This window comes from Pan troglodytes, chromosome 8, assembly GCF_028858775.2.
Source record: "Pan troglodytes isolate AG18354 chromosome 8, NHGRI_mPanTro3-v2.0_pri, whole genome shotgun sequence".
Lineage (NCBI taxonomy): Eukaryota > Metazoa > Chordata > Mammalia > Primates > Hominidae > Pan > Pan troglodytes.
Genome location: NC_072406.2, coordinates 65,165,069 through 65,191,049, shown reverse-complemented (window position 1 = coordinate 65,191,049; position 25,981 = coordinate 65,165,069). Strand labels below are relative to the sequence as shown.

Below are 25,981 nucleotides of genomic sequence, written 5' to 3'. Positions count from 1 at the left end.
TTAATAAAATTGCTTTCAAAATCTCTGAGAGGTTTCTCTGCTGTATTATTAAAATAAATCATATAGACATATTACACATGCCCTGTGAGCCATTTTGTCACCCCCACTCAGTCCAGATCAGAAAAGTCCATAGGTAAGACGCAATTTTTTGACACACTAAAATATTTAAATATTGATAAATACGGCATTTGTTGAAAGTGCTCTTAGAGGTATTCTAATATAGGAGATTGCTATTTTTCATAACTTATAACATTATGATTGCAGAATGACATAAGTTTAACAGAATTATCTATATTAATTGCAACTATGCTTATTTCAATGAATAACGTGTTCAGTTTGTGTAATTCTTTTATTCCTGTTATGTTACTTTGATTATATTTATTGAAATGAAATTTTAGGGTGTTAAAATACAATATTTGGGGCTTGACTTTTTATTTCTTTATTTTTAAAATTTTTTCTAATAAGGCATTTTACAAAACTGTCAGTCTGGAAATTAAACAAATTAATAAAAGATTCTTCACACATAAGATACGAGAAGCACTGCTCTAGATCTTATTATTCCTCCATCGTTTTCTCTGAGCTGTGAGATTCTGACCAAACTTGATGGTGAAAAAAAAAAATTGTAGTAAGGACACTGGAAACTTTCTGGCAATGCAAATTCAACAACATAAATCGTATTTTATTTTCTTCAAATAAGTAGTTTTCTCTGAAGTTTCATAATAATTCAGGTAATAGTTATTTTCTGTTTGGTTGTTTTTGTTTTTGTTTTCCTCCTTCCAAGCCCAGAAAATCCACCAATTGGAAGGGGAGGACTCTTTTCTTCCCATCCCACTCATGAGAACAGTGAAGGTAATGTCCACAGGACATGTTCCTTACAGTCCCACCTCGTTGGACCCCACTCGGTAATTTGGAGTCTTGTGATTGTGATCTGGGAAGAGAGGGCAACAGCTTTCCAGGTGAAGGCGCAGGGAAGAGTTGTCTCCTTGGAGTCCAGGATGGGAGCCTACTGCTTGCTGGGAATCTCAGCTGGTGAAAAGAACGCAGGGCAAGTAGTGGTTAACCATGGTCATTTGAGCATCAAGGTGAAAAGCTGCTTCTAAATTGTAGGGACCAGATCCACACAGCGATCTCTCCAACATGGGTGGAAAAGGATGTTCTTGGCCACATTGATCACACCTCTCTCCAGAAATCCAGGCACCAGGAATTAAGCCAAACACCAGATGAGGGCTCCCCATGTGCTGTTAAGAACTGCAGCCTTCCTGCAGGAGCACCGGTAGACCCAAAAGGCCAGAAAACATCTTCCTGAAGCCCCAAAAAACAGAAGCCTCAACTGTCTGCCCTTTCTATATTCCTGAACTGTAGAATCTTTGAGCATAATAAAATGGCTGTTGTTTTAGCCAATTCAAGATGATTTATTATGTAGCAATAGTAACTAGGACATACTGATGTTTGTGTTAAAGTCAGAGGAGCTTTTAAAATTTTTCAGACCATTGCAGATGTTATATTTATCAATTTGCAGTAAATACCAATATATCCAGATCCGTACACATTTTACTAAATTATAATCTTTATACTAACTTTCATTTATTTGAAATGTACATATCACTAATGACACATTCCACAATATATGAATGTTGTTGAAGATTGGAGCTTTTCCTCATCCATGTTTATTATTTTAAAATTTACTGTACATTTCAAAACTCTGTATCGTTGCTTATTACCAACTTACTAAGGATAATAATTGCAGACATTTTACTTTGTGAAATTTTAATGTTTTTATATTAAAATAATACATTTGAACAACTGTAATAAGAACTCTAGTGAAAGCATTGGTTTAAATTACTATAATATATCATAACTATAAATAAAATAGTTCTATTTTAATTATGTCAACTGTAATAAAGGAACTGTCAAGCACTGCAACTGTAAAAAGAGTAAGAGTTCATTTGCAAATGGAAAGCAAATAAAATAGTGCATTGTATTCCAGATCTAAATTCACATTAGAAGTATGTTGTATACATATTTAAGTGACATACTTAAAGCCTTAACATCTAAGTAGAATAAAAAAGTTCTTGACATCTTTGCTTACCATCCAAAGTAATGATTTTAATATTTACTTTTTTTCTTCAAAATTGGTAGATATACATCCAGGAGTAAGTGAATGTGGTAAGGCTACAGTATTCTATTAAACTGAGTCATGTAATTAAATGTATTTTATAATACTAATGAACATATATTCCATCTTTATATAGACATATACATATGTGCATGTCTATATGTGAGAGATATATTTGTTAATTATGTTACTTCAAAATAAATGCTGGACAGTTTATTTGTTTAACTATTTCCATTTAGAAGATCCAAGAAAATTTTGTTGCTGATATTAATCTGTATATTTCTTATTTTTAAATTTTTTAAGTGAGAATTGTATATGTGTTAATATCAAGAGGATATTGTATTCATTCATTTAAGCCTAAAAATACTTTGCATATATCTTCCCCTTTTTAGTTAACATTAACTCTGACAGAGAAATCTTTGGATTATGATTAATCTGCTCTGAATTCTTTAGGTGAGTAGTTTTACAAGAGTATCTCTGAGTCATTGCTGGGTGGGGAAAGTTACTTGGTTTATGAGTGTTTCTTAGGAATACCCATGTTTTCTGTTTTTCTGACCAAATGGATATGTTTTTCTATTGGGACACCAATTAAAACATTGTGCTTGTCAACAAAACTCAGATTATTCTTAAAAGAGAGAGAAAAAAAATATAAGTCCAAACGACTGAGATAGAAGCGAGGGTTATCATTAGTAAAGAAACTGTAGCCACTCAATTAGCCAGAAACTAAGGATGCTTGGTAATTTTTGTGGTTGCATAGTGTCCTTTTCCTGATATTCAGACATGATTGCAGAGTGGTATTGTTTATATCTTGTTTGGCCACAGTCACTGGTGGCCTCTGATTATTGATAATATTCTGAGGAGTATTTCTGGTCTGTAAGAAGCAGTATAACATGTTGTCAGCTGTCAAGACTTTTTTTTAACTTCTCGAGTTTTATAATTCCAAGAACATAGGACTTCACCAGTATTCAGGTGTTATACATTCTTTCCCCACCTCACCCCCAGGCCACTGTTTATTATGGATTATTAGTCAGAGACAGTTTCATCAGATTTCCTTATCTATAATTTCCCAAGTCAGTCTCTGAAATAAAAGCAATTATAGTTAGAAAGTTGAAAGCTCAGAGGCATTCAGGATGTATTTGAGGAACTCGGAGTGTTGGTTGGGGGATTGAAGCATGAATATAATGGGTAAGAGGCAGACTAAATTGCAGCTCCCAATCAGATGGACAGAGCAGCATGTGGAGACACGTCGTGAACTTTCACTCCAGTAACTACCGCACAAACATACCGGGAAAACTAAGAGAATCCAAAGACCCTTTGAAGGAAGTGGATTGCTCTTTCAGGCCACTGGAGACAGCCAGAAAAACTCAGAAAGCAAAGGATGTAATCCCTTTGGAGTTCTAGGGCCCCATCCACCACCTGATCCTCCCTATACTACTGCAGTTGATGCTCTCTTGAAAGCACCACCTGCTGGCAGGAAGCCAACCAGCACAAAACTAGTGCAAGAAACGAAACTACAACTAAGGACTCTCACAGAGTCCATTTTACTTCCTTGCCACCTCCACTACAGCAGGAGCTGCTATCCATGACTGAGAGACCTGAAGATGTTTCAAATCACAGAACTCTGTGAAGACACCCAACAATACCAGTCCAGAGGCTGGTAGCTCAGCTGGGTGGCTGAATCCAGAAGAAACATAACAAACACTACAATTTGGCTTTCAGGAACCCACATCCCTAGGAGAAGGGGGAGAGCAACACATCAAGGAAGCACCCCATGGGACAAAAGAATCTGAACAGCAGCCCTCGAGCCCCAGATCCTCCCTCTGACATAGTCTACGCAAATGAGAAAGAACCAGAAAAACAATTCTGGTAATATGACAAAACAAGGTTGTTTAACACCCAGAAAAGATCACACAAGCTCACCAGCAATGGATCCAAACCAAGAAGAAATCTCTGAATTGACAGAAAAAGAATTCAAAAGGTCAATGATTAAGCTAATCAAGGAGGCACCAGAGAAATGTGAAGTCCAACTTAATGAAATAAAAAAAAAAATGGTACAAGATATGAAGGGGAAAATCTTTAGTGAAATAGATAGCATAGGTTAAAACAAAATCACAACTTCTGGAAATGAAGGTGACACTTAGAGAAATACAAAATGCACTAGAAAGTCTCAGCAATAGAATCAAACAAGGAGAAGGAAGAACTTCATAGCTCAAAGACAAGGTTTTTGAATTAACCCATTCCAACAAAGACAAAGAAAAAAGAATAAAATAATGAACAAACCCTCCAAGAAGTTTGGTATTATATTAAATGACCAAGCCTAAGAATAATGGGTATCCCTCAGGAAGAAGAGAAATCTACAAGTTTGGAAAACATATTTGAGGGAATAAGCAAGGAAAACTTCCCCAGCATTGCTAGAGATCTAGACATCTAAATACAAGAAGCTCAAAGAACACCCAGAAATTTATCACAAAAACATCATTGCCTAGGCAATCATCAGGTTATCTAAAGTCAAAACAAAGGAAAGAATCTTAACAGCTGTGAGGGAAAAGCACCAGGTAACTTCTAAAAGAAAACCTATTAGATTAACAGTAGATTTCTCAGCAGAAACCCTACAAGCTAGATGGGATGGGGGCCCTATCTTCAGCCTCCTTAAACAAAACAATTATCAGCCAAGAATTTTGTATCCAGTAAAACTAAACTTTATAAATGAAAGGAAGTCTTTTATAGACAAACAAATGCTGAGAGAATTCACCACTACCAAGCCAGCACTACAAGAACTGCTAAAAGCAGCTGTAAATCCTGAAACAAATCTTCAAAATACACCAAAATAGAATCCCCTTAAAGCATAAATCTCACAGGACCTATAAAACAACAAAACAAACAAACAAATAAATAAATAAACAAACAAGGTGTTCAGAAAACAAATAGCATGATGAATAGAATAGTACCTCACATCTCAATACCAACATTGAATGTAAATGCTCCACTTAAAAGATACAGAATGGCAGAATGGATAAGAATTCACCAATCAAGTATCTGCTGTCTTCAAGAGACTTACTTCACACATAAGGACTCACATAAACTGAAGGTGAAGGGGTGAAAAAAGATATTCCATGCAAATGGACACCAAAAGCAAGCAGGAGTAGCTATTCTTATATTAGAACAAACAAACTCTAAAGCAACAGCAGTTTAAAAAGACAAAGAGGGACATTATATAATGATAAAGAACTTGTTCAACAGGAAAATATCACAATCCTAAATATATATGCCCCTAATGCTGGAGCTCCCAAATTTATAAAACAATTACTATTAGACCTAAGAAATGAGATACACAGCAATACAATAATAGTGGGGGACAGCACTAGACAGGTTATCAAGACAGAAAGTCAACAAAGAAACAATGGATTTAAACTATACCCTAGAACAAATAGACTTAACAGATATTTACAGAACATTAAACCCAACAATGACAGAATATACATTCTATTCATCAGCACATGGAGCATTCTCTAAGACAGACCATATGATAAGCCACAGAACAATCTCAACAAATTTAAGAAAATTGAAGTTATATCAAGTACTCTTTCAGACCATAATGCAATAAAATTGGAAATCAACTCCAAAAGGAACCCTGAAAATTATGCAAATACATGGAAATTAAATAACCGACTCCTGAATAACCATTGGGTCAACAATGAAATCAAGATGAAAATGTAAAAATTATTTGAACTGAATTATAATATTGATACAGCCTATCAAAACCTCTGGGATACAGCAAAGGGGGTGCTAAGAAGAAAGTTCACAGCCTTAAATGCCTACATCCAAAAGTCTGAAAGAGCACAAATAACACAAATAGACAATCACACCTCAAGGAACTAGAGAAACAAGAATAAACCAAACCCAAATCCAGCAGAAGGAAAGAAATAACAAGGATCAGAGCGGAACTAAATAAAATTGAAACAAACAAAAAAATATAAAAGATAAATGAAACAAAAAGCTGGTTCTTTGAAAAGATAAACAAAATTGATAGACCATTACTGAGATTAACCAAGAAAAGAAGAAAGAGGACTGAAATAAGCTCAACTAGAAATGAAACAGGAAATATAACAACTGATACCACAGAAATACAAAGGATGCTTCAAGGCTGCTATGAACACCTTTATGCACATAAACTAGAAAACCTAGAGGAGATAGATAAATTCCTGGAAATATACGACTCTCCTAGATTAAACCAGGAAGAAATAGAGACTCTGAACTGACCAATAACAAGGAACAAGATTGAAATTTAAAAAAAATTGCTAACCAAAAATCCTCTAGGAGCAGACAAATTCACAGCTGAATTCTATCAGACATTCAAAGAAGAATTGGCACCAATCTTGTTGACATTATTCAACAAGATAGAGACAGGGAACCCTCCCTAAACCATTCTATGAAGCCCGTATCACCTTAATACCAAACCAGGAAAGGACATAATCAAAAAAGAAAACTACAAACCAATATCCCTGATGAATATAAATGCAAAAATCCTTAACAAAATACTAGCTAACCGAATCCAACAGCATATTTAAAAGATAATCCACCATGATCAAGTGGGTCTCATATCAGGGATGCAGGGATGGTTTAACGTTCACAAGTCAATAAATGTGATATATCGCATAAACAGGATTAAAAACAAAAAACACATGATCATCTCGATAGATGCAGAAAAACATTTGACGAAATCCAGCATCCCTTTATGATTAAAACCCTCAGCAAAATCAGCATAGAAGGAATATACCATAATGTGATAATCTATGACAAACACACAGTAAACATAATACGGAATGGGGAAAAGCTGAAAGCATTCCCCCTGAGAACTGAGACAAGGCAAGGATGGCCACTCTCACCACTTCTATTTGACATAGTACTGGAAGTCCTAGCCAGAGCAAGCAGACAAAAGAAAGAAATAAAGGGCATCCAAATCAGTAAAGAGAAGGTCAAACTTTCACTGTTTTCTGATTATATGATCGTATACCTAGAAAACCCTAAAGACTCATCCAAAAAGCTCCTAGAACTCATAAATGCATTCAACAAAGTTTCAGGATACAATATTAATGTACACAAATCAGTAGCTCTGCTATATACCAACAGTGACCAAAGTGTATTAGTCTGTTTACATACTGCTATAACAAACTGCCTGAGACTGGGCAATTTATAAATGAAAGAGGTTTAATTGACTCACAGTTCAGCATGGTTGGGAATGCCTTAGGAAACTTACTATCATGGCAGAAGGCAAAGTGGAAGCAAGGCACCTTTTTCACAAGGTGGCAAGAAGTGCCCAGCGAAGGGGGAAAAACCCCTTATAAAATGATCAGATCTCATGAGAACTCACTCACTATCATGAGAACAGCATTGGGGAAACTACCCTCATGATTCAATTACTTCCCTTAGCACATGGGGATTATGGGGATTACAAATCAAGATGAGATTTGAGTGGGGACACAAAGCCTAACCATATAACAAGCTGAGAATCAAATCAAGAACTCAACCCTTTTTACACTAGCTGCAAAAAAATTAAAATAAAATATTAGGAATATACCTAACTAAGGAAGTGAAAGGCCTCTACAAGGAAAAGTACAAAACACTGCTGAAAGAAATCATAGATGACACAAAAAAATGGAAACACACATCACACATGGATGTGCAGAATCATGAACTTCAGAATTTCATCTCATGGATGAGTAGAATCAATATGGTGAAAATGACCATACTGCCAAAAGCAATCTACAAATCCAATGCAATTCCCATCAAAATACCACCATCATTCTTCACAGAACTAGAAAAAACAATCCTAAAATTCATATGGAACCAAAAAAGAGCCCACATAGCCAAAGCAAGACTAAGCAAAAAGAACAAATCTGGAGCCATCACATTACCTATACTATAATATAATACAGTATAGTATATTCAAACTATCCTATAAGGCCATAGTCACCAAAACAGCATGGTACTAGTATAAAAATAGGCACAGAGACCAGTGGAAAATAATAGAGAACCCAGAAATAAAGCCAAATTCATACAGCCAACTGATCTTTGACAAAGCAAACAAAAACATAAAGCGGGGAAAGGACACCCTATTGAACATATGGTACTGGGATGATTGGCAAGCCATATGTAGGGGAATGAAACTGGATCCTCATTTCTCACCTTATACAAAAATCAATGCAGGGTGGATCAAGGACTTAAATCTAAGAAGTGAAACCATAAAAATTCTAGACGATAACATCGGAAAAACCCTTCTAAACATTGGCTTAAGCAAAGACTTCATGACTGAGAACCCAAAAGCAATGCAACAAAAACAAAGATAAATAGATGGGACTTAATTAAACTAAAAAGCCTCTGCACAGAAAAAGAAACATTCAGTAGAGTAAACAAACAATGCACAGAATGGGAGGAAATCTTTGCAATCTATACACCTGACAAAGAACTGCTATGCAGTATCTACAAGAAACTCAAACAAATCAGCAAGAAAAATACAAACAATCCTATCAAAAAGTGGGCTAAGGATATAAATAGGCAATTCTCCAAAGAAGATATACAAATGATCAACAAACATATGAAAAAAATGCTCAACATCACTAATGATCAGGGAAATGCAAATCAAAACCACAATGCAATACCATCTTACTCCTGCAAGAATGGCCATAATCAAAATATCAAAAAATAATAGATGTTGGTGAGGATGCAGTGAAAAGGGAACACTTTTACATTGCTGGTAGGAATGTAAACTAGTACAATCACAATGCAAAACTATAGAGATTCCATAAAGAACTAAAAGTAAACTCCCATTTGATCCAGCAATCCCCACAACTGGGTATCTACCCAAAGCAAAAGAAGTCATTATATGAATAAGATCCTTGCACACTCATGTTTATGGCAACACAATTCACAATTGCAAAAATATGGAACCAGCCCAAGTGCCCAGTAATGAACAACTGGATAAAGAAACTGTGGCATATGTATATATACATACCATGGAATACTACTCAGCCATAAATAGGAATGAAATAATGGCATTTGCAACAGCCAGGATGGAACTGGAGATCATTATTCTAAGTGAAGTAACTCAGGAATGGAAAACCAAACATTGTGTGTTCTCACTTATAAACGAGAGCTAAGATATGAGGATACAAAGGCATAAGAAGGATACAATGGGCTTTGGGGACTTGGGGAAAATGGTGGGAGGGGGGTGAGGGATAAAATACTACACATTGGGTACAGTGTACACTGCTTAGATGATGGGTGCACCAAAATCTCAGGAATCACCACTAAAGAACTTACTCATGTAACCAAACACCACTCTTCCCCAAAAACCTATTAAAATTTTTTTTAAAAAACAAAAAAAGTATTTGCATAATTCATTTGCAATAGAAAGTGATAAGCCATATAAGATCTATTTGCTGCAAATTGAAATACATATTGCTTCAGCAAAGTTACCTAACTGGGTAAAACATTACCTGCAAATCTAAAGACACAGAAAAGTGTTCTAATATATACTAGATAAACATTTATCAAGTGATATTTGATGGGCCAATAAGCTAAAAAGTTGGAATTAGTTCCTAGATGAGAAATATAAATTTAGAAGCTTTTTAAACACAGCGTCTACATGTATTTCTCAGAATCTAATATCGTTAATTTATACTTGTTTTCTGGAAACTACCTACATATTATAAGTGGCATTTAGTTTGTGATTATAATTTTTAAGATAATTTCACCCTACACTTTTTTTTTTGCTTAATTTGCTTTTCTGAAAGTTAATAATAAGAGCTTATATGTGTCAAGCACTTAAATATTACAAAAGTCATTTCATTTGAAACTCACAAATAATATGCAGAAGATATATTTACTATAGTCATTTTGATAAGGAGGATCAGAAAAAAAAATTGGTCAAGGTAGTACAATAGAAGGAGCTAGAGACTGGAAACTACCGTGGATTTGCCATGTGGTTTATAATTATGTTATACTCCCTGCTAGAAGGCAGGAAAGAATTTGCAGAAGACAATATATGTAAAAGGAATTGGCAAACTGTGATTATTGTATTATTTTGAAACATTAAGGAAAATGATAAGCAGCAAGATCACAAGTTTCCACAGGTCTTTTCTGTTTCTTACTCAGATTGTGTGATATAAGCACAGTGCCATATCAAGGGCCATATATATCAATCATGGCTCAAAGAATGAAATGAAATTCAAATGTACAGTAGAAAATTTTTAAAATGACTGTTACTTGACTGACTAGCTTCTTAATAAGTACTTGCCATTCTTCTGTAAAACACTGTGGCTGTTGCTCATAACAAGCTCGGTACTAAAACTAGGTATGCATGTCCCTATGAACATCCACCCCATTACACAACCATCTTCCAGTTCATCTTTTGTCTGAGGCTAGGGTTTTACTTATTAATAATACAAAAATCCACATAGATTCAGACTCAGTAAAACATAATGCATTTTGATTACAATTCTTCTTTCCTTGCTAACACTTTAAACAATAGAATAACCTGCTTGGTGAAACAATTTAAAGCACCAAGAGAGATTCTGTAATGCCTTTTAAGATAGATTTTGAGATTACTGCCTTGTTGAAAAAGACTTTCAGTGAGAATCATGGTTTATTTTCCACTGTAGATATTTGAAAAGTTTTAGAAGTTGAATTTTTCACTAGAATATTTGTTCTATTAGAAAGGATCCTTGTCTATTCTGTTCAGTGTTGGCTCCCTACTACATATCATAACACAGCCTTGTGATAAGAATTTGTTGAATAAATAAATACATTCTAAGTATCCTTCACTGTCATCATGCATTTCTTTTTAAGGGATAAGCCTTCAAATGAAATAATGCCTCTAAGGAAGTTCTATAACCACAGAAAGAAAGATTCAGATTCTCATTAAATTCACATTTTAAATTTTGAAAATATTTACAAACATACGTATCCGATAGCAGACGACAGAACATTATTCTGATAGTTTGATCTATTAAGTTCTTAGAATTGTAATTAAATTTTCTTGGATAACTTCTAAGGTGCAGAAGGATTATTGAGTCTTGCTGACTGCTGATTTGTTTGTTTTGCATTTTCTCTAATCTTAGGAGAAAATAAGGATTTTTTCCTTTTTGCCATGTCAGAAGATTGATTTCCACATAAGTTTTAGGACTTCCCTTGAGTAAAGAGGCTATTAACTCTAAAATAGTATCGAAAGAAGATTCCTGGAAGCAGAAAGGTGATTTAATTTTCACTTAGGTAGGTATCTTAGTCTTTTAAGAAAAACCTCTCATTAGAATTATATTAGTTTTAAAATCTTTATCCTGGACCTTTCTGTTAGTTAGGTCTTAAGCAGGTTTTGACCTTCCTTTTTATTTGAAACATTAAAGATAGCAAAATCACAGCTTTGATTAGAAACATTTTAATTGGTAAGGTAATGCTAACTCTGGAAGCAAACACCAAAATAATTGTACTTGGGGAAAATATGGATAGAAGTTTATTTTTCAAAAAAAAACTTGAATACTGACAATATTCCTTCTCTTAAAATTGCTGTCTTCTAAGTAGGAATTCAAGGACTCAGTCACCTTCTGTCACGTAGCATGCAAAAAACTTACCTACCTATTCCTAGTTTGCCAAGAATTTTTTTAATCATGAAAGAGTGTTGGATTTTGTCAAATGCATTTTCGGTATGCGGTTTTTGTACTTTATTGTATTAATCCTTTGTATTTTATTGATAGATTTTCATATGTGGGACCAGCCTTGCATTCCTGGGATGTATCCCACTTCGTCATGGTGTATCCATTTCTATATGTTGCTGGATTTGTGTTGTTTATATTTTTGTGTCTATATTCATAAGACATATTGTTCTGAAATTTTATTTTTGTAATGTTTTTTATTTTGGTACTAGGGTAATACTGATCTTATAGAATCAATTGGGAAGCATTTCTTCCTCCTCCATATTTTGGAGGAGTTTGTGAAGAATTGATAAATTCTTAACTATTTACATATTTGGTAGAAGTCACCATTGAAGACCTCAGTGCCTGATCTTTTTTATGTGGAAAGTTTTTTTAATTAAATCAATCACTTTACTTGTTATATGTTAATTCAGATATTTCTATTTCTCTCCGAGTTTGTTTCAACAATTGGTGTTATTTTAAGTTTGCCAATTTGTTGATATAAACTTCTTGTTCATACTATGCCCTTAAAATCCTTTATTTCTATAAGTTCTGTACTACTGTCCCTTTATTCCTGATTTTAATATTTTGAGTATTCTCTTTTCTCCTTCTTTCTAGCTAAAGGGTTGTTACCTCTGTTGATCTTTTCACAGAAACAATTTTGATTTTGATGATTTTCTCTATTGTTTTTCTATTCTCTGTTTCATTTACTTTATTCTCTATTCTTTATTATCTATTTTTATTCTCTAATCTTTATTATTTCCTTCCTTCCGCTTGCTTTGGTTTTATATTTTCTTATTTATCTAGTTTCTTAAGGTGAATGCTTAATTTGTTTGAGATCTTCCTCTTTTAAAACATATGTAGTAATTTATAGCTATAAATGTCTCTCTAAGCACTACTTCAGCTATGCCTTAGAAGGTTTGGTATGTTGTATCTTTATCACTTCCATTAATAACAAAATATTCTAAACATTTTCCTTGAGATGCCACTTCACGTCCACTGGGATGGCTATAATAAAGAAGATATATACAGTTGACCCTCAGACAACACAGGCTTGAGCTGTGCGGGTCCACTTATATGCAGATTTTCTACCACATCTGCCATATACCTGAGACAGTAAGACTAATCCTTCCTCCTTCTCCCCCTCCTCAGCCCATTCAACATGAAGACAATGAGGATGGAGATCTTTATGATGATCTACTTCCACTTAATGAGTAGTAAATATATTTTCTCTTCCTTATGATTTTTTTAGATAACATTTTCGCTTCTCTAGCTTACTTTATTGTAAGAATATGGTTGCAATCCTAGTATCTGATAAAACAGACTTTAAACCAACAAAGATCAAAAGAGACAAAGAAGGCCGTTACATAATGGTAAAGGGATCAATTCAACAAGAAGAGCTAACTATCCTAAATATATATGCATCCAATACAGGAGCACCCAGATTCATAAAGCAAGTCCTGAGTGACCTACAAGGAGACTTAGACTCCCACACAATGATAATGGGAGACTTTAACACCCCACTGTCAACATTAGACAGATCAACGAGCTAGAAAGTTAACAAGGATACCCAGGAATTGAACTCAGCTCTGCACCAAGCGGACCTAATAGACATCTATAGAACTCTTCACCCAAAATCAACAGAATATACATTTTTTTCAGCACCACACCACACCTATTCCAAAATTGACCACATAGTTGGAAGTAAAGCTCTCCTCAGCACATGTAAAAGAACAGAAATTATAACAAACTGTCTCTCAGACCACAGTGCAATCAAACTAGAACTCAGGATTAAGAAACTCACTCAAAACCGCTCAACTACATGGAAACTGAACAACCTGCTCCTGAATGACTACTGGGTACTAACGAAATGAAGGCAGAAACAAAGATGTTCTTTGAAACCAACGAGAACAAAGACACAACATACCAGAATCTCTGGGACACATTCAAAGCAGTGTGTAGAGGGAAATTTATAGCACTAAATGCCCACAAGAGAAAGCAGGAAAGATCCAAAATTGACACCCTCACATCACAATTAAAAGAACTAGAGAAGCAAGAGCAAACACATTCATAAGCTAGCAGAAGGCAAGAAATAACTAAAATCAGAGCAGAACTGAAGGAAATAGAGACACAAGAAACCCTTCAAGAATATATAATACATAAAAATATGTGTTAATTGACTGTGTTATTGGCAAGGCTTTTGGTCAACTGTAGGCTTTTAGTAGTTAAGTTCCAAGGGAGTCAAAAGTTATATGTGAATTTTCAACTGCACAGGGGGTGGCACCCCTAACCCCCACATTGTTCAAGTGTCAACTGTATTAACAAGTGTTGCTGAAGATATGGAGAAACTAGAATCCATATCTTGCTAGTGGGAATATACAATGCCATAGTCAATTTGGAAAACAGTTTGAAGAGTTCCTCAAAATATTAAACATAGGCAGGTGCACTGGCTCATGCCTGTAATCCCAGCACTTTGGGAGGACAAGGCAGGAGGATTACTTGAGGCCAGAAGTTTGAGACCAGTCTGGGAAACATAGGAAGGCCTCATCTCTACAAAAATGTAAATAAATATTATCTGGGCATGGTGGTGCATACCTGCAGTCCAAGCTACTTGAGAGGCTGAGATAGGACAATAGCTTGAGCCCAGGAGTTGGAGGCTGCAGAGGACCATGATTGCACCACTGTACTCTACCCTGGCGATAGAGTGGGACTGTCTCTGAAAATAAAAAAATAAAAAGATTAAACATAGAATTACCACCATATGATATAGCAATTCAATTCTAAGGTACAGATTCAAGAGTATTGAAAACACACATCCACACAAATACTTGTACACAAGTTTTCATAGCAATATTAATCATAATAGCCCATAGTGAAAACAACCGAAAAATCTATTAAGTGGAAAATGGGAAAACAAATGTAGTATATCTTTAAAATGGAGTATTATTCAGCCATTAGAAGGAATGAAGTATTGATTCATTCTACAACATGGTTGAATCTTGAAAACATAATGCTATGTGAAAGAAGTCAGCCAGAAAAAGCCAGATACTATATTATTATATTTGTATGAAATATCAAGGATAGGTAAATTGATAGATAGAAAGTAGATCAGTGATTGCCAAGGGCTGAGGAGGAGGGCGAATGGGAATGACTGCTAATGGGTACAAGGTTTCTTTTGAGGTGATAAAAATATGCTGGAATTAGATAGTGGTGATGACTGCATAATTTTATCAATATACTAAAAACAACAAAATTATATGAGAAAAATAAAACATCTGCATTTTGACTTCGGAGGAAAAATGAACGTGGAGATTCACATGCAAGAGGTATTTAATGAGCCAAGTCTGTAGATGATGCAAGACTCCAGCTCACACTCCATTGACTAGAAAAAAGTCACATGGCCATCTCTAATATCAAAGAGTGCTAGGAAATGCAGTTGGGTTCATGAACAGGAAAAAAGAATTAGGTTTTATAAAAGACCTGTCGGCTGGGCCCGGTGGCTCACACCAGTAATCCTAGCACTCTGGGAGGCCGGGGCAGGTAGATCACCTGAGGTCAGGAGTTCGAGACCAGCCTGGCAAACATGCTGAAACCCTATTTCTACTAAAAATACAAAAATTAGCCGGGTATGGTGGTGTGAGCCTGTAATCCCAGCTTCTCGGGAGGCTGAGGCAGGAGAATCGCTTGAACCTGGGAGGCAGAGGTTGCAGTGAGCTGAAATTGTGCCATTGCACTCCAGCCTGAACGACAAGAGCTAAACTCAGTCCCCACCCCCACCGCAAAAAAAAAAAAAACCCTGTCATTTTAGTGAGTCTCTGTCATAAGAATCAAACATTTCCTAATATTCCTACCAATTTTCCCAGACTGTTAGCTCCACAGTATCAAAAGTAAAAGTGGTTTTTGTTCACAGAGAATAATATGACTGGGGCTCTATCTCATTTTCTATCTCTCAGCTCTTATTCTACCTGTTGCCTTCATTCTCAAAAAGGTTTTTTCTAAGCAGCCAGAAAGATGGTCCTCTTAGTCTCCAGCCTGTACTTTCCTTACAATCTCTTTCCCTGGGTCACAAAATATACCCACTCACAAAATATTCCCGTCACTGAAATAATCATGGTGATCTATAGGCAATATACAGGCTGGACATGAATGTATATCCTTTTTTCATGTGGTAAAGGGGGAGCAAATCAGCTGAACCACATAGAAACAATTTACCACAGAAAAGAGGGATTCATTTACTAGAATCAGAAGGAAAGAGATTCTGGAGAATCAAATTCATCCAATGCCCAGTACATGGAAATCTGAATGGACTGTCCTGCCAGGATGAACACTGATTGAGTTTATTTCAGAGTCACAATAAAAAAAATAAGCAATAAAGAAGAGCAGTTAATTTGGACTAGATTGTGGAAGAGCTTGGGAATAATCATGCTTATATTTTGCACTACTTTTTAAAGGAGTAATAACTGTGTGTGATCTAGTTTTGCTCTGTGTCCCCACCCAAATCTCATCTCGAATTATAATCTCTATATGTCAAGGGAGGAAGCTTGTGGGAGGTGATTGGATCATGGGGGCCATTTCCCCCATGCTGTTCCCATGATAGTGAGTTCGTTCTCATCAGATCTCATGGTTTAAGTGTTTGGCAGTTCCCCTCTCCCTCGCTGTCTTTCCTGCCACCATGTACGATGTATGTTCCTTCCCTTTTGCCTTCTGCCATTACTGTAAGTTTCCTGAGAAAACTTTCAATTGACTTACAATTCCATAGTCACATGGAACTGTGAGTCAATTAAACCTTTTTTCTTTAAAAATTTCCCAGTCTCAGGTAGTTCTTTATAGCAGTGTGAAAATGAACTAACACAGTGTGCAAAGCCTACAACGGGCAGATTCACACAGCAGTGGAAGCAGAATAGACAACAACAAGGACCAGTGAGAGAGGATGAGCAGATGTGTCAGGGGGCTACTGCAGAAGTCTAGGGCTGAAGTAACAATGCCTGAGAAGAGCTCATGGATCTACAAATAAAGCTACAAAAACATATGTGAGATGTTGCAAAAGAAAAATCAACATGACTTTTTAATGTTTAGATAAAAGAATGAAATAAGAAAAAATATTGGTAGGGAGACTTTGAGAAAAGTAATCAGAACTAGGTTGAACTGGTTGAACTGAGTTATGGGGTGGGGAATTTTTAACTTTCCCCCTTTTTATTTGGCACCTGAATGTTACCGTGATGTTACAAAATGAAGGGCCATTGTAGATGCATGGGTAATTTTTATTTTTTATAATTTCAGTGAATAGCTCTAGGATATTCCTGTTATATCCAGCCATTCCACATATATACACCTTCTGAAACTCCTGGCTTGTTTTATATGTGAATTTTTTGTAACTTGGTAAATTCAAACTCTGAGATACAAGCAATCTGGAAAGTCAGGCAATATTAGCAATATCCGAAAATCACTTAAGACTCTGAGGGAAAAATATCAAAAGCCTTGGCATATTTTGGAATGTGGATTTATAGACTTACTAAAAAAAAGGAGTCTTGATAAGATTTATTTTATATATATATGATTTATATGATATAAATATTAAACAATGCTAGATCATATGTAACTACAACAGCAGCAAGACAAAAAGCATTAAAAAATAAAACAAAACTTCATTTGGTAAGAGAAAGTACAGACCAAAAAGTATACCTAATTTAGGCCATGTTCTACCCTGGGATGGGTCCTTCCTACCTTCAGGCCAATGTTGCAAATGCTGAGCCAGTCATGGCATCCCGACAGGACAGAAACTCCTTCCACGTAGGTGCTATTCAGTTTCTCATGCAGCAGATGAGAAAACTGAGGCTAGATAAGTGAGGTCACTACTGAGGATGACCTATCTCAGGAAGGAGCAATGCTGGCCTGGGGCAGGTGAGGTCACTTCTGGAGCTTGACCCAGCTCTGGAGGAAGCAGGCCCTGACATGACTCCCAAATCGGCCAAGCAAATGCTGATCCAGTGGTTTCCCTTCCATTCTTCCCTCACTCTCCACCTGTTTGGGGCCTTAAATCATCACCTTTTCTCACACTTAGCTCCTCAGGATCTCCCTAGCATCAGAAAGAACCCTGAGCCCAGGGTCCATCTCTTCTTACTCCAAAGTCACAATCAAAGAATCACATGATAAGCCTTGAGATTACGATTCTGAAAGCACCTCCTGAGCTCAGAAGGCAGAGAGGGTCTGTTCATCAGTGAACAGAACAGAGCCCACAGGGGAAGAGCCTGTAACCTGCAGCCCACATTCCAGTAACCAGAGCTTGATCAAGGAAGCTACAAGGAGTGGATGAGACTGGGGGCCACAGCTAAACTCCCAGATCCAACCTTTGCATAGTACCAAGGACAAAGCCCAGAAAAATAAGCTGACACCCTAAAACCTAGGTGTCAGGAGTCAGTGTCAAGCCAGTGCCCACAGCCAGAAGGCTGAGCCTGAAGCAGAGTCAGTGACCAATACAAAGGATCCCATATGCAGAGCCTGACCTCTCCCTCCTGGGAACCAAGATCAGAGTCCAAGAATAATGCAGGGTCCATCCCAGAGGTAGCAAGCAGGATATCCTGTTACCACAGACATATGGGACAGAGAATCTCCTTGGGTCTGTACGAAGCAAAGTCACGTTCACAGTTTCCCCTCCCATGGTCAGTGGCTTTGGGCCCTGGGTTCTAGGAGCTGGGAGATGCCCTGAATTGTTAACAGTTGACTCCTTCTTGCTGTGTCATTCCTGGCCTTCTGCTAGTACCTGTTCTGTGCTAGGGCTGTACTGGGTGGGCTCGGTGATGAGCAGCACTCAGCCCTGTGCTGAGAAGTTCACAGTTTGGTAGAGTGAGACCTCATCACTAGATGAAAACATCCATAGGTTTTCCCAGCAGCCCTCCTGGTGGATACTCACAACTGAACCTAGCATAAGTCTCCACAGAACTCACCTCTTCTGTTATGTCCACACAGAAGCCCAGGGAGTGATCTGAGGAAAGCTGGTCGACTGATAGCTACTGGCTGGGCCCTGTAAAGGAAGTTTAATCCTCTGGACTCCATCCAGGAGTCACTTGATCGGCCAGGAGGGAACTTCCCTCCCTGGCCGATCTGATAGGAACAGGGTGAGGTCTCATGCTGCCTCCATCTCAGGCCACCCTGCTCCTCTATGTCCCCACTGTCAGACCCAGTCCTGCTTGTCCTCATAGGCCCAGCTCAGCCCTGCATCCATGAGGAATCCTTACTATGAATGATGACCAAGCTGAGCACATGCTGGGGCCCATCCTTAACATGTCACCTTTGTTGTAACATTCCAAGAACCCTGAGAGGCAATTCCCATGTTAAGGAAGCCATTTTACTGGAGAGAATCTTGGGGCACAGTAAAGGAGTATCACTGACTCCAGGTGACCCAGCCTGAAAGTTCGACAGCCCAGTGCAAATGTCAGTAGGTCCCACCCACAGTGTACTCATTCAGAACAGCTTCCTTGACAACCCTAACCTTTTCCTCTAATCAGAAATACTTCAGCCACTGCCCAAGGTCCTGGGACTGCTCAAGCTGGTCCATCAAACTATAAGGCAGGAGCCTCAAGACCTGGGAGCCTAGCAACTTCTTCCTCTCCCAAAGGCAAAGTTTCTCTACTGTCTTCCCAGTTCCTGTATCATTTCTGAGGACGAGGTTGATCTGCCTTACATGAGCATGTAGGCACCACTAAATCACATCACACTCTGTCACCTGGCTTCCAGACACCCAGGTGTTCAAATGACAGGTCTCAGCACATGCAGCCTGAGACAGCATTGTGAAGTGGGGGTGCCACTGGGGCAGTCCCACAAAGCCAGATGAAGTGCCTGGTGACCCTAAGGGTCTGGTCCCCCTTGTAAGGAAGGCAAAGCTGAGGAATCACAGCCAGAGCTACCTTCCTGTGGCTTTCACAGCTGAGCCTCATCCAGCCCCACTCAGGACTCTGCAAAGCCAGAGCATCCAGGGCACCAGACCTGCATGGGATCAGAGTTCTCTGGGCCCTGCTGGAGTCATCACTACACACACTTCTCCCTCTAGTGAATTCTGGGGGTTAAGCCATTGCTATGTACTGAATGTTTGTGTCTGCCTAAAATTCATATGTTGAAGCCTAAATTCCCAAGGTGATAGTATTAGGAGATGGGGCCTTTGGCAAGTAATTAGATCATAAGGGTGGAGCCCTGAACAATGGGGTTAGAGCCCTTATAAGAAGATACAAGAAAGAGATAATCTCTTTCTGTCTCCACTATATGAGGATACAATGACAAAATGGCCTTCTGCAAACCAAGAGCAGTGCCCTTACCAAACATCAGATCTGCCAGTACCTTGTTTTTACACTTCCCAGCCCCAAGAACTGTGAGAAATAATTGTCTGTTGTTTAAGTCACCCAGTCTGTGTTTTTCTGTTATAGCAGCCCAGACTGACTAGGACAGCCATTCTCTAAATCAACTAAAATGTATTGAGACAAACACCTTTCTTCTTTCTGAAAGGTAAAGTGAAGGTACAGGACATCCTGGAAGCTGAGCAGAGGGGCATGGAGCCGTTCCATCCCAGAGGAAGCGGCACCCCATGCCTATGGGCTGAGAAGCAAATGCTCCCAGCCAAATGTTCCATCACAATCAACAAATACAAGAGGATCCACTGCCAGAAGCTGGAGTTGAATTTATCTTTCCCTTATTCTTTACCTCAGATCTGCAACCTCCTGTCTGGTGAGGATGAGATTTTGTTCAGCTTCCCAAGCTCTCAACCAATTACCATTAGCTTTTAGTTCTAAGGACAGAATCTGTCCCTGAGAAGAAGAAATGGTATTTCCAGCTTTTCTTTGATATCTTACAATCTATTCTGTAGATCTCTAGTTCATTTTTACGACTCACCAGGTCTTTGGCTTCAAAACTTCCCACCTCTTTCTGTTAGTCATAATCTACCCTGACAGGTAATAACTGAGACACAGACTCCATTTCTTTCTGCTGATAGAGTTCACTCATTTCATTTCCTCTCTCCTCTAAGATGCGGATCTGACCTTTTCATTCAGCTGCTTCAGTTTGAGCCCCTTTCAGAGGACTTGTCCGTTCAACTTTTCTGTACTCTTCTTCAGCAACGTTGGCATAGATTGAATTTTCCTCTATTTTCAATGTTTAAATGTCCAACTTCCCTACAAAACCCTTCAGTTTCCTCTAGGATCTTTTTGCCTAGTTTCAACATGAACTCCATTCTCTGATTGGACATTATCACCAATGTTCTCCTCTCCCAGGGAGGCTGCCAGTTCTTCGGTTTTGCGCTAACAATCCTGCAGAAACTTGAACTTACTCTTCACACAAGTGCTGGATCTCTGTATGGAAATGATGAGAATTTTTTCAGTTTTCTGTGATAGGTTCAAGCATGTGTGTCTTGGCATCTTCCACTTGTGTTGTGATGAATTGGATTTCTTTTTCTAGAGCCTGTATCTTTCTTTTAGGATCAGACACTGATTGTCCTTGGTCTGAACATTGAGGCTTCTCTTATCCCATGGTTGACTAGGATGCGAATGCAATTCTATATTATTCACAGAGCTCAATTTGCCCAGAATACCAAGCACTTCTGGATTTTCATATTCTCTGATCATAGGTTGACATTTCATGAGTTACAGAGTGGTTGCCAGTCCTCAAGAGTTTACCTCTGGTGGAGGAACACGAAATACTCACAAATCATCCACCATTCTGAGATATGTGTGTCCTGTAGGAGGGGAAAGAAACCATGAGAAAGAAGAAGGTATAGCATCCCAGGCAGTGGGCCAGACTGCACTGAGGCAGAAGCAGGAACAGAGTTTGCCATGTTGAAGAAGTGAAAGAACAAAGGCAGAGCAGTAGGCCTGGGAAGGAGGAAGCGGAGGTTTTCTGCAAGAAAAGGATGTGAGGGGAGTTTAGGAACTCACAGTGGACCAGTCACACTCTAGTGATGACATAAAAAGGCAGATGTTGTCAGTCGGAGCCATGGTCACACAGAATATTGATTGGACTGAGGAGCAAATAATGGCTTTAAAGGCTAGCAGACTTTGGGTTGTATTTGCAGTTCTTCCCTCATCTGAGAAATGGGGATATTGACTCTGACACCCACAGGATGCCTGGAGAGATTAAATGCCATACAGTCTGTAAAGTGCTTGGGTCTGACCCTGCACCCCACATCACAGGGGGATATCCAGTGCTAAGATTCATACAGATTCTGCAGGTCTTAAGCACTTTTGGTTAGCCTTGGTGGGTTTGTTCAAACCTTTAAATATTAATCTTCCCCAAATTTATCTTCCTTCCAGGCCCCCACAGGGTCCAGCCCTCCTTCTGTGATTTCTTCAAACTGACACCCTGGAGGCTGTTGATGAGAGGACACCCTCTGGTGAGGAGACACTGGGTTCACAGTCCAAAGGCTGAGTACCAGTCATACTGAAGGTGAAGAAAAATTGCACACAGTAGGCCCGAGACTATTATTTTTAGAGGCCTACTTGCAAGGTTGGCCTTTGGCTGAAGTCTGGGAGCTTGTATTTCTCAAGAGTTCCCACCATTCCCAGAACTTACAAGAGTGGCTCACTGTACCTACACTGTTCTACAAACAATATGATTTATGCTAAACACCTCTTTTCCTTCTAGGAGTCCGGAATTTTGGTGCATGCTAGGCAGAAAGTGACCAACATCCAATAAAAACTTTGGACACTCAGTCTCTAATGAGCTTCCCTTGAACATAATATTACACATATGTTGTCAGAGTCTGTTGCTGGAGGAATTAAGCATACCTTCTGTGGCTCCACTGAAAGAGGACTCTTGGAAGCTTGCAATTGGTTTCCTCCAGACGTCACCTCCTGCACCTTTTTCCCTTTGCTGATTTTGCTTTGCATCTTTTCACTATAATAAATTATAGCCATGGCTGGGTGCAGTGACTCATGCCTGTAATCCCAGCACTTTGGAAGGCCAAAGCGGGTGGATCACTGAGGTCAGGAGTCTGAGACCAGCTTGACCTACATGGTGAAACCCTGTCTCTACTAAAAATACAAAAAATAGCCAGGTGTGGTGGCACATGTCTGTAATCCCAGCTATTTGCGAGGCTGAGGCATGAGAACTGCTTGAACCCGGGAGGCAGAGGTTGCAGTGAGCCATGATTGTGCCACTGCACTCCAGCCTGGGCAACAGAGTAAGACTCCATCTCATATAAATAAATAAGTAAATAAATTATAGCCATGGGTATGACTATAGGCTGAGTCCCAGGAGTCCTCCTAGTGAATCATGGAACCTGCGAAGGGCCTTGTCACCTCAACACAGATGACATACTGTATACCAACTCAAGGCATTGTGTGAATTAAGTGAGGTATTACCTATAAAGCAACTAGCACACAGAAGCACATATCAGTTAGTCAACAAATGCCTGTTCCTTCTCCCTCCCTTTGTCCTTCTACATCTTTCTAATTTTTCTCTCATAGCTCATTGCTTTTATTGATTAACAAATGTTTGCTGTGGTCCCATGTTTCAGGCAGTGTGAAAGATACAGGATAGGATGACCACAGTGAGCCCGACCCTCTCTCCTCATCTCACAGTCCAATGTCTGAAGTTGTCTGTCTCCATTTCTGTGTTTGTATCTGGGCTGGCTTGAGACATCAGGGATGGGCAAGTTTCTGCATCTCTTCAGGATGTGCCTGTGGGCCCTCAATCCTCCCAGGACAAATCTTTGGCCAGGTCCATGTTTCCTAGGGCAGTTCCTGAGGAGGAAGTGTCCAGGCAGACCCAGCTCCCTGTGTATCTGCAAGAGCCTCTTTTATCCTTTACAAGGTGCAAGACCTGCTGCCTGTGTTTCCAGCCTGGCATGAAGAATCTGGCTAAAATCCTAACCCCACAGCCCAGAACAACAACCTCGAGGAGGAGTAGCCTCAAATGAAGCACCAGCCAGCAGACCCCAGAGCCACCTGACCTGGAGCAGATCCAGTGACTTGTTGTTCAGGGCTTACAACATAGACTTCTGCCTATCCAGAGGGTAGAGACCACAAAGTCAAATGGAGCCCAGAGTTCATCCACGTAGCATGAGCCATGACCAAGGCCTTGGTGTCCTGATTCCCAAGGTCTAAGTTCAGAGACCAGAGCAAAGAGACCAGAAGCTCTGATCTCCTAACCTTCAGCCATGATCTCAGACAACCAAGCCCAGAGATAGATGGACTGAGTCTAGACAGTCAGGACAGGGACAAGACCCTAAATTTAGAATTCAAGTTTCAAAGAAAAAAATTAGGTCAAGGTCCTGGGGTCAGCCCAGAGAGCAGCTCCCAGAACGAGGAGACCAGAATCCAGGCCCAGAATCTGCAGCCCAGAGCTCACATCTTGGAAAGGGAGGAGAGGAGAGACAGCACTACTATTTGCGAGATGCCTGGCACCCTGGGAAGTTCCAGAGACCCGAGTCTGGATTTAGTCTTTCAAATGCCAAGATCTTTACTACACCTAACATTTGCAATGCTTTTCTTTCTCCTTGAAATGTACTCTGATCTCTCAGGGTATCCCTTGGCCCCCTGCAGTCCTAAGCATGGCCACAAGATGGCAGGGCTGACCCATACTTTCCCTGTGGGACACAGCAAAGTTTGTTATTCCCTCAAGTGCCCTGGGCCTTCAGGGCCAGGATACCCCCATCCCTCACCATGGCCCCTGGAGGCCATCCAGAGCCGCCTGAGAAGACAATCCTCCCTCTCCACCATTCTATCGCTCTTTAAACAGGGGAGTCAACTTGGAGCCAAGTATTCCTGGGGGAGTCTGACCTCGTTATTCTAGGTCTGCATGTGTCTGTCCGCACCTATCTCAGAAAGCAATCCTTCTTGGTCCTCTTTCAGCGCCAAGAATTTTTTTTCTTGTTTTCTCAGTGGGTAGAGCTTCCCGATTAGCACTCTTACATATTTACCATTACTAAATGCTCTCCTTCCGCCCATTTACAGCTGAATAACTGAGGCTCAACAAGATGAGGGCGCTTGTCTAAGTCACAACCCTCAGGTCAGGATGGAGTGGAATGAAAATGAGATATATGTACACCTGTCCGTGACACCTTCCTGACCCCCTCACTTGGGGGGTCTGGTGACTGGGTACCCAACTGTATGCAGAGGGGAGAGGCAGCTGGTCTGTAGCCCAGCCAGCCCTGTGGAACCAGCCTTTCCTTGGCCCTTCTGGCAGAGAAGGTCTCCCTTAACCCTCCCCGACCGTCCCCCACCTCCAATTGAATAGGCAGTTCACTCTCAATCAATTCAACGCACTCTCCTTCAGGGTCTCTACTTTTCTGTCCAGGACAGACTCACCTGTATCTCCATCTTCATATTCTAGAGAGGTGGTTGTGGGGATTGATTGGGTTCCTCTGAGGTAAGTGGGTCTCTCAAAGCTGCGCTGGGCTGGGGGCCGATGTGGATGTGTTGTGCTTGAGGAGGGAGGGAAGGAGGGGAAGAGGGAGGAAAGGAGGGGAAGAGGGAGGAAAGGAGGGGAAGAGGGAGGAAAGGAGGGGAAGAGGGAGGAAAGGAGGGGAAGAGGGAGGGAAGGTGGGGAGGAGGGAAGCAGGGAGGGGAAGAAGGAGACAGAGATGGGAGGAGGGAGGCAGGAAGGGGAGGAGGGAGAAGCAAGGAAGAAAGGAAGGAGGGAAAGAGGAAAGGAGGGAGGGAAGAAAGAGGGAGCCCAGCCTCCAGCCTCGGGGCCCAGAGCCGGCAAGGCCCACCCCTCTGCCTTCCTTTGCTGCTCAGCTTTGCCGCGAGGCCGGGCTGGAGGGACCCTTGATGTCACAGCTGCAAACAGAGGGAGCACACAGGGCCTGTGGACTTACCGTGTGCACGACGATGCGGACACACCTACTGTGCCAGGCATCAAAGGACTCTCAGCTCCCAATTTACCCTTCAAAACATGCTCTGTGATTAAACCACAGAATTCCTTTCAGCGTTTCTCGAGTGAGCACGATGCAAAGCTTCTCAGTAGAGGGCGCTAGAGAGACATGGCAAGAAGAAGGGGGCTCCTGCAGTTTCGGGAGGCCCTCTCGCGAGTCGGCCTGGCGGGTGGGAACATCTGGGGGCACCGCGGTTGGAACGCGCAGTCTGGCCGCGAATCCGGGAGCTTGCAGTTGCGTCCTGGCCTCGCCACCAACCCCCTGCAGCCCTCGCGACAGGGACACCGAGGCACGAAGCTTCCTGCCTGCACCTCTGCTGTG

The 25,981-nt window shown here is 39.9% G+C and overlaps 1 long non-coding RNA gene across 1 annotated transcript; it reads right to left on the bottom strand.

The window, feature by feature from the left end:
* Positions 1 to 408: 408 nt before the first annotated feature.
* LOC129136109 (uncharacterized) lies at positions 409 to 25,282 on the bottom strand. Its single transcript, XR_008537393.2, has 3 exons — positions 25,092 to 25,282; positions 14,398 to 14,518; positions 409 to 1,026 (listed from the first exon to the last, which is right to left on the bottom strand). It is a non-coding gene; the product is annotated as an uncharacterized LOC129136109 (long non-coding RNA).
* Positions 25,283 to 25,981: the final 699 nt, after the last annotated feature.